A 10,042-nucleotide genomic window follows, 5' to 3' on the forward strand; every position below is an offset into this window, starting at 1 on the left:
CTTGTTCACTCTGCTATGACCCTCCTTACTTTCATAGGGGTGTTGTTCCTTCCCCTCATATGGATGCGGGAACTGAGGCTCAGAGAGGGCAAATGGCAGGCCCGAGCCCCCCAGGCTGTCAGAAGTGGGCAGTTTGGACTCAACCCAGGTCGCCCTGGTTGCAGTGTCCACCCCCCTATACCCAACACAGCGGTTCCAGATCTTGGAATTCTGGCCCAGAGTCTCATGGGTCACCACACCCAGTCTGTCACAATCCTGGGTGGGAAGCAGATTCCTGGCTGCAGGGGGTTAATCTCTCAGGGGGCTAACGAGGGGCAGCTCCCAGCCCTTCGCAGCTTCGTGTGGAGGGTCCACGGACGACGCTTCTGGCAGAGCCTTCACCCGGCTCACACCCCAAAGGCTAACCCAGTGCCGAGGTGAGAGAGGGAACGACGGCTGCCAGCGGCTCTCTCTGTGCCCGAGACGGACCAGAGCTGCCCGCGCGAGCTCCTGGAACCTTCCCCCGCGTTCCATCCTGGACTCCCCGGAGAGCCAGACCCCGGCAACCCGCCTGCTTGAACAGATCAAATCAGCTGCTTCGCTGCCCACGCTCAGGGCCCGGAGGGTCTCCCGGTTCAGGTTTACGAGGCAGCTTCTGGATCCGATTACAGAGCAATCTGTTCCCCATCTCAACCCCTCAACTCTCTGTGCCCTCGGCTGCAGGAATGTGACGCCGGCCGATTTCTCAGCAACTCCCCCGTTCCTCGCAGACAGCAGACCGCGAGCCAACATTCTGCCTTGCCGGGCGATGCGCGAATCGTAGAGCAATTGAAAGAAACCTCAGCCTCTGGTCGTCTGAACGGATGGTACGTTTCCTAGGGCCACTGCGACGAGTTGCCACGAACCGGATGGTTCAAAACGACAGGTGTCTGTTCTCTCCCAGGCCTGGAAGCCTTGTCCGGAATCCCCGTGTCACAGGGCCCTGCTCCCTCCGAAGCCTCCAGGAGAGGGTCCTTCCTGCCTCCTCCAGCTCCTGGGGCCCCAGCATCCCTTAGCTTGTGGCCACACCCCCCAAGCCTCTGCTCCATCTTCACACACCTCCTCTTCTCTGGGCGTCTCTCCTCTGTGTTTCCTATAAAAAGCTTGTCGCTGGACTGAAGTCAAGGCCGGGTAATCCAGGGCCATCGCCTCATCTCAAGACCCGTATCTTCACCACCACTGCACAGACTCCGTTTCCCAGTAAGGCCACATTCACAGGTTCTGGGGTGAGGGCATGGACATATCTGTTCAGGGCACCATTCGACCCTTGATAGTGAATTTTAGTCTTTCTTCTGAGCAAGTCCATGAAAGACCGTCACACCTGAGCCTGTCCCTGGGGAAGGCCTGAGCTGGGCCGGTGGTGGGGGCATGCGGCCTATTCTCAGCTCTGCCACCCCCACAGGGACCTTGGTCCTGGTCCCACCCACCCTGTTCCCAGAGAAATCACAACCGAGCAAGGCCCAGGCTTCTCTGAGTTACGTGCCCGTGAGGGAGACAGACAGGAAATGAACACAAGAATAGTTAGATAAATAAACATGCCATGTGGGGACAATTTCTATGAAGAAAAATGTAGCAGGGTGGGGGATAGAGAGTGAAGGAACAAGAGTGCTATCTTAGATGGAGTGCTCACTGGAGGTCAGCTGATGACAGAGCTGCAGAGGTCAGGAGGTGAGTCTTGAAAATAGCTAGGGGTCCTTGTTGGCAGAGAGAACCGCTGTGCAAAGGCCCTGGGGTGGGAGTGAGCTGGGAGTGTTTGCCGAGCAGCAGGGAAGCCAGAGTGGCTGGAGAGGTAAACCTCAGGAGGTAGGGTCAGGGAGACAGTGGGACAGGGTCATGCAGGGGCTAGGGGCCCCATGCAATTTTCTCTAACGGTGCACGGAAGCTGCCGGAAGGTTTCCAGCAACAAGTGATAGAGTTGGGTTGCCTTTAAGGGGGTCACTCTGGATGGTGAGTGGACGGCAGAGTCCAGCGCAGAACCAGCAGGCAGCTGTGGGGAGGCCCGAGCAGCTGGGGAGGGTGGCATGGGATTTGGTTCTGAGCAGAGCTCGAATCCTGCTTCAGGACCTGGGACCTCGTCCGTACCATGAGAGGGTGAGTGGGAGATTCCCACAGACCCCCTCAGCCACTGGGGAATCACGCAGAATTGTGTACCCATGTCCCCGTCTCCCGTAAGGAGTGGGACGGCACAAATTACCCTCGCCACCTGAAACAACCAATGAGCAGCCCCATCGCAGAGCGTCCTGTAAAACGGGGAGTTTGGCCAAGATCAGGGTTTCTCCCCCCCGCCCCCCCCGCCCGCCGCCTTATTAAAAACCAGAACTGCCTGTAGACATCGCCCACTGTCCCTTGTGGATACAATCACCCCAAGTTGAGAACCCCTGTCCTGGAGGGGCCAGCACAGTCTAACACAGCAGAGGGCTTCTGGCCTCCCGCAGACCCCCACTGGCCCTTAGATCTCAGGCGGATGCAGCCTCTGCCCCAGCGGGGTGGGGATAACTGCCTCCCCGGGGCTGGGGGTGGGGCAGAAGGAGGCCATGTGCCTTGAACTGGGAACCCACCAAATGCCAGCTGCTCCCTGGACAGCGTCATCTTCACCACTGGGTCCCAAAGGGGTCGCATTATCATCCTCATCTGTTACCATCCAGCCCTGGGGCCTCGGTGGGTTGCCTGCCCTCTGACTCTCACGCTTCACGTCCCTAAAGTGGGAGCAGTGATAAGTGACCCCATACACGTGGGCCACTGTGTCCATCCTCAGTTCTCGGTGACCCCGAGGCGCCCCACGCTGTCCAGCTCTGGCCTTCGGCTTTCTATCCCTAGCACGCCCCCGCCATGTCTGCAGCCACTCTGGGAGGGCCCTGAGCATCCCTTTGACAGCCAACAGCCGTGGACAGGTGGGTGCAAGGGGGACAGGAGGACCGTGTTTTGTCCGTGTGACCAGCTGCAAAGCAGGAGCGGTTTCCGGAACGCCCGCTGCCTTGGTGGGTGACGGGCTTTGATGGCCTGCCAGAAATGATAGCCAGGCCCTGTTTGTTCTGCCTTATCTGAGTGTTTTGCACCAATATTACCTCCTGTCCCCTCTGTCCCTTTATGGTGGTTATCAGCAGGCAGCCGCGGCATCCGCTGTGCAGGGTGAGGCCATGGTGACCTTTCCCACGCCCACCTGTCTGCGCCCAAGACCAAGGCCCTCTCCCTTCACCAGGATCCTTCTAGAGGGTCACCCCAAAAAGGATGAGCCTGGAACAAAGACCCGTCCTCCTTTAGAATTTAGCTCTTTCCCCAAAGTGCTCCAGAACCCCGTCATTTCCCGGAAAGAGCCCCAGGGACATGGTTACAAGGAGGACCCTCAGCTTTTTCTGTCTCCGAGGGGCCAGCACGTTAGAAGCACCTGGGGCACGAGTGGCCTGGGGCTGCCCTGACGCAGCCCCACGAGCTGGGCAGCTTAACCAACTGGTCTCTGCCCCTCAGCCCTGGGGGCCCGAGGGCCGAGACCAGGCTGTCAGCAGGGCTGGCTCCTTCTGGGGACCGTGAGGGAGAGTCTGCTCCCGGCCTCTGCCGCAGCTTCTGGAGGCCACTGGCAATCCTTGATGCTCCCTGACTCGTAGACCCATCGCCCTCATCTCTGCCTTTGTCTCTATGTGACGTTCTCCCTGGATGCAAGTCTATGTCCAAAGTCCCCCTGCTTATAAGGACGCTGGCCATACCGGGGGCCCACCCTCACAACCCCATCTTAGTTTGATCTGTATCTGCAAAGACCCTATTTCTAAATAAGGTTGCCTTCATAGTCACTAGGGATGAGGACCTCAACATCATTTTGGAGGACGCGACTCAACCCCTAATTAAAAATAATAGTCCAACCCTTGTCCTAAGCCCCAGTCAGTGAAAGCCGGCTAAACTCTCCATGGGGAGGTCAGCCATCCCGAGCAGAGCCACGTGAACGCCGCCCTAGTCCGAAAAATGTGCGGAAACTGAGGCACCAGAGAACGGGAGCGAGATGCCCAAGGTCACCCGGTGACAGGCTGCCTTGAACGAGGTCGCCTCCCTCCTGGTTCAGGCCACATCCTCAGAACCAGCTGTCTTTGCAAAACTTGGGGCCACACTGTCAAATCTGCACCGTGGAGGACGAGCGTCCACGGCTGAGCCCCAGGGCAGACCTCGGTGTTCGAGTTTTCTGAATTCGTATTCTGTGTTCTTTTGGTCTTAGCCTCACAACCCTAAATGGTGCATGGGAGCATCATCTCCATTCTCTCCAGGTGGGATCTAAGGTTCAGAGAGGCAAATCTACTCACTCAGTGTAGCACAGCTAGCTAGGGGTGAGGAGAGATGGGGAAGGATTCAAACCCAGGCCCATTCAACTTCACAGCCTACACAAGTTCCCCAAAGGTGCTGCCCAGGAAAACCAAGCTGCTGGCGCTGGGCTTTTGTAGCCAGTTACAGGACACACTTGATGGGGTGATGGGAATCCTGTCATGGTGGATTTGAGAACTCAGTTCAGAGTGAGACAGATGGACCCATGTTCTAGTCCCAGCTCTGTCCCTTACTAGCTGTGTCACCTGGGGCAAGTCACTTAACCTCTCTGTGTCGCGGCTTCCTCTTCTATAAAACAAGTGTGAAGGTAGCATCTATCACTTAGAGTTACTGGAGAATTAAGTGGATTAACACACAGAATATGCTTCTCTTGGCACCTCGAGAAATGTCAGCTCTTACTATTCCTTCCAAGGGTGGCTTGTGGCTCTGGCAGAGGTGGGCCCAGCTGTCTCCCAGCTGCTCTCCCCAAATTTATGTTTCAGCTCAGTCCCCGGCCCCATCCCCACTCGCCACCCCCCCCCCCCGCCCTCCCCCATGGACCCGTGACATCTCACTCCAAGGCCTGTCAGAGACACGATTAAGGCGGTAAATCTCTACCCGCCCCCCACCCCGGCCCCGCCTGCCTTCCCCCCACTCTCTCTGCAGAGGCTGCACTGTTATAAATGTGTCAGCCCGCGAAACCTAAGCCCAACCCACCCGCGAAATCGCTACAGAAACCACAGGAGAGAGCAACGTGCGGAGAGGAAGAGGTGAGAGAGCCTCAGACCCATGTCTGGGCCCCTAGCCCCTGCTCCGAGATCTGTCTTCCTCCAGGTTTTCAGCAATGATAGCACTCCCATCTCGCACCTCTGTAAAAGGAACTTACCGGCTTATATAGCGGGACAGCCCAAGGGTAGTTTGGGAGTTTCAGGCATGGCTTGCCTCCAGGGTTCAAACAATGTTTCCAGAAGCTGACGTCCCTCTATTTCTGGACTCCATCACAGGTTCTAGAGACTTCATGTTGATGTCTTTTCGGGGTGGGGGGGGGGAGCATTTTCCAGCCTATTACAGGTGCACATACAGGGTGCAAAAAAATGCTTTGCAACTGGCACAGATAATAAAAATGGCTACTGTGCTAAGGACAAAAGCTGCTATTTGATTCGGGCCCTCTGGTTTATGAAGCCCTGTGCCTAGGAAACTTTATTTAACAAATAACAGGAAGGATTATCTACAAACCCATTTCACTGAAGAGGAAACTAAGGCTCAGAGAGCTATTCCGCTTGCCCAGAGGCAGAGCAGGGACTGAGCTGAACGCCATCTGCCTCCAGAGCCTTTCCAGCACATCCTGCTGTTGACCTTGTTGGGAAATCCGTCCTTGGAAGACGAACTAATTTCGATGCTGTTTCTTAATAACCCTGAGTGCTCACGACACGCCTGCCCTGGGCTGGCACTTTCCCACTCTCACTGATTCCACAAACACTGAGGCATCTTTCCATGGAGCCAGACATGGTGGTTGCGTGGAGAAGGGAAGACATTATTCCCTGCCCTCGAGGACCTTAGAATCTGATGATAAAATGTGACTGCCCAACCCGTGTAACCTACATAAAAATCTTACAAGATTGGCGTAACAATGAGAGCTCTGCTGGTGATGAGGACACTGAGGTTCAGAGAGGCCCCCAGCTGGCGAACAACAGAGTCAGGAGTTGCCAGCTCTATGCTTTGTCCCCCTTCAATGATTGGTGGCTGTGTGCTTTTGTTAAAGTGCTGTGAATTACAAAAAAAAAAAAAAAAAAGGCCAGCCAGGACTCTCCCACTAACTAGCTGTATGAACTTGGGAAAGTTAACAAACGTCTCTGAAACAACTTTTCTTTTGCTGCAGACAAAGGATGCGTCTACTAGGAAGATAGAAGATAGCAAGTGATAGAAGAACGACCCTTGAAATGCCCTGAGAAAGGCAGAGAATTAATCAGCTCATGTAACTGGACAGCCCGAGGGTGGAGCCACTTCAGGTCCAACTGGCCCCCCGCTGAAACGCTGTCAGCCCAAACGGGTTCTTCCCTCTCCATTTGTCAGCACTTCGATTTTGGAGCCGTGCTCAGGGCTCTTTCCGTCTCACGTGGCGGCCAGCAGCTCCGAGGGCCACAACTGTCTAGATTCTAATCTGGCAGGAAAGAGGAGGGGTCTTGGTGCTACTGTGTCCTGCTTGGTCTCCAGGCGTCTTCTGGCTGGGCTGTCCACAGTCATTCCCACCTCTGAACCTGCGGGCTGGCTGGGGGTGGGCTGATGGGCTGAGCCTCGGGTCCTGCACTCCTGGGTCTGTCCACAATTCGGGGACATTATCCCCAGAGGGAGGCGTGGATGCCAGGGACAGACATACCAAGCCTCCACACAGATGGATGGTTCTCCGCTCTGAACACAGGTTGACATCACTTGGGGTGCTTTGCAAATGCGCCCGTCCCTCGAAGGCCCTCTGCAAGACCAGGTGGTCGGGCACCAAGGGGACAGGGCCCAGATGTCAGCGTGTGATAGCAGCTCCCTGCTGGTTCTGCTGGGCAGCGAGATTGAGAACAGTGCTCACCTACTCGACAGAGTTTTTTCTTTAACTACTGGAGTCTAGTCGGCTCTGGCTGCTGTAACAAAATACCAAGACCCGGTGGCTTAAACGAGGCTGGGAAGTCGGTGGTCAGGGCGCCAGCACGGCCGGGTTCTGGAGAGAGCCCTCTTCCCAGTGCGTGGACGGGCACCACCTCGCCATGGGCTCACATCACCTCTTCTTTGTGATGCTCAGAGAGAAAGAGAGTTCCTGTGTCTCCTCCTCTTCATATAAAGACACTAATCCCATCACGAGGTCCCCACCCTCACGACCTCATCCCATTCTAATTCCCCCCCAAAGGCCCCGCCTCTGACTACCACCACACTGGGGGTGAGGACTCCAATATACAAACGGGAGGGGACACACAATTCAGTCCCTAGGAAATGGATTGGCATCATATTATTAATATAAACCCATGAAGGTGCCAAGAGAAAGGAGGAAACTTCCAAAATTATGCTAAGACAAGGCTCTAGATACGAGAACAGACTATTCTGCCATTTAATAAAATAAATTTCACAGTGATGATGCAATACGGGAAACAAACATGGAATCTACATGCCTTAAGATGCCTTCTCCACGAAACCAACTCCTTCAGATGTCCGCCGGGGCTCCCGCCAAGCACTGACCCCACTGCAAATTGTTTTTCCACTTGGTATTCACGGAGGAGGTAGCGAGACATGGTAAATTACTTGGAGCCTTCAGATGACCCAGTTGGAGTCACCCTGAGTGAGCCCACCGGCTGTCTGGTGATTGACGGGCAGACACGTGGTGCCATCCATCAGGGAGCCTGACTCAGGGCAGACAGGGCGGTGGTAGAGCTAAAACAGATGTCGGGGGGGTGGGGGCGTTGAAGGAGGCCCCGAGAAACAGCCCGGGGCCCCGCCACTCACAGCAGGGCAAGCTGCTGGGGACGCCCTCTGCCTTGATGTCACATCAGACGTGGCTCTTCCCGAAGCCGCAATCTCAGGTGTTGCTTTCTTTAAAATAAGTGGTTAAATACCTAAACATTATTGTGATATCCAGACTGTCAGAACAAATAAATTCCAAATTTGCAGAAAAATAAAAAACACACTTTTTCATTATCAGTATATTTGGGGTGAATTACTGTCATTTTACTGTGGGAGGGGGCCAAATGTTATTCACACTTTATGGAGCCCTGGTGACGTCACTTTTACATCCAGTGTAAGGACCTCGCCATAAAGAAACTTTCAGCCGAAACGCTAAAGATATCTGAGCACAATCTGTTTGCTTTATTTTAAGAAATATGTCTGACATTCTTTCAATGGCTTCCACCCCAAATGAATTGAAATTTAAAGTCAGTTTTGACTTTTCAGTCACACTGAAAATTCCTTGACGGCGTGTTGGATCCATGTGGTTCTTCCTGAGATTCCAGCGTCTCCTGGAAGATTTCTGGACTAAGCATCCGGCGGTCCTGGTTGAACCAGGTGCTCAGGCTCCGGACAGACACCGACAGCCCGCTCTGTGGGAGAAACGTTCGTGCCATGGAATTCCAGAACATCCGAGCGGGAAAAGAGCCCTGGAGGAGAGTAGCACCAGAGGTTTTCCAGTCCTGCTTCCTGGAGTGGATGCTTCAGAATCGCCTGGGAAACTCCCAGCTTTACGGATGCGCGGTCAGTCCCGCTCAACCCCCAGCTCCAGGGCTCTCTGACTCAACAGAGAGTGCGTGGGGTCCAGGCCTTTGGATTTTTCAAACGCTCTCTGAGGATTTGGATGGATGTCCACGGGGCAACGGAGCCTGGTCTAACTTCTCATCTTAGGTGTGGCAATGTGAGCATCTGTGAGGGGGGAGCTGACGGTGCAGGACCGCACAGTAAGGAAAGGGCCTCGAGGCATCTGGAACGTGAGCAGGGTCCTTAGTGTCCACACCCTCTCAGAGCTTCAGTGCGTCAACGTTAGGGGGTGAATAAGGTCTCCCCAAAATGACACAGCCACATCCTAAGCCCAGGTGTCTGTGAGCGTGGCCTCATCTGGAAATTCGGCCTTTGCAGACGCAGTTAGTTAAGATGAGGCCATGCTGGATTAGGACGATCCCTAAATCCAACAGGACAGGCGTCCTTATAAGAAGAGAGAGATCTGAGACACAGACACACAGGGAGAAGACCAGGTGGAGACGGAAGCCAAGATGGAGCGGTGCAGCCATAGCCCAGGGACGTCCGGAGCCCCCAGGAGCTGGAGGAGAGAGGACGGACCCTCCCCTGGAGTCTTCAGAGGGAGCTGGCCCTGCCACACCTGGATTTCAGACTCCAGCCCCCAGGACCGGGAGATGACAAACGTCTGTGTCTGTAACCCCCCCAGTTTGTGTCCTTTGCTATGGCAGCCCCAGGAAACTGTCACAGCAACAATGATGGGGTCGCCTACCAAGGACGGGCCCACCCTCACTCTGAGAAGAGGGGGAAATGCCACCCTGGTGGGTGGACCTCTGACTGCACTGTCTTTACCTGAAATGCCTGTCTTGTACCACCTTCCTCCAAACGCACAGAACTGGGTGTTTCCTGTAAGCAGAGACGACGGCACGAGGAGGCCTCTGACCAGCTGGAGACTGGGGTACCGTGCACGGGAGGGCTGGCTCCCAGAGGGCCTTTCCCAGAGGCCCATGCAGGCACAGATGGTTCCTCTCCACGCTAGGCCTCTCCACACCACCCCTCCTCTCTCCCCTAGCAACCCCGCCCACCTCGCCTGTATTCTAAATTCAAATTCAAGCCAGGACCCACTTCCACTGTAGCCAGCAGCCGATCGTGAGCGAAGCCGAGAAAAGTCCAGCCCAGGCCAGAAGGATGGAGGGCCACCTTCATCCCCAGTGCCGTATCGTGCTGCTGAGGGTTCCAGATTCCAGACGGACTCAGCGACCTCACCAAGAGGCAAAGATCCCCTGGGACCTGGCCCCAAAACGTATTTGACAGTGATGGGCTGGGCCTGAGTCCACGGCTGTGGTCCCCGCCCCCAGGGTGGAAGCAATGTGGTACAACAGCCAGCAGCCCGTGTCAGGGCCGCCCCCCCTGCACTGAACACGACCTCTGCCCTGACCAGGGGTGAGTTCAAGGAAGTCACCTCACTCGTCAGAGCCAGACTGCCTCGTCTTCAGAAGGGGAACAGTCCGTCGCTCCCTGATGGACGGTGTCGGGATTA

At 55.5% G+C, this 10,042-nt stretch overlaps 1 long non-coding RNA gene across 1 annotated transcript; it reads left to right on the forward strand.

The window, feature by feature from the left end:
* The first annotated feature begins 306 nt into the window (after positions 1–306).
* Positions 307–7,962, forward strand: LOC138923405 (uncharacterized). The gene is made up of 2 exons (XR_011436961.1): positions 307–845; positions 6,182–7,962. It is a non-coding gene; the product is annotated as an uncharacterized lncRNA (long non-coding RNA).
* Positions 7,963–10,042: the final 2,080 nt, after the last annotated feature.

Source organism: Equus caballus, chromosome 3, assembly GCF_041296265.1.
Source record: "Equus caballus isolate H_3958 breed thoroughbred chromosome 3, TB-T2T, whole genome shotgun sequence".
In the NCBI taxonomy this organism is placed as follows: domain Eukaryota; kingdom Metazoa; phylum Chordata; class Mammalia; order Perissodactyla; family Equidae; genus Equus; species Equus caballus.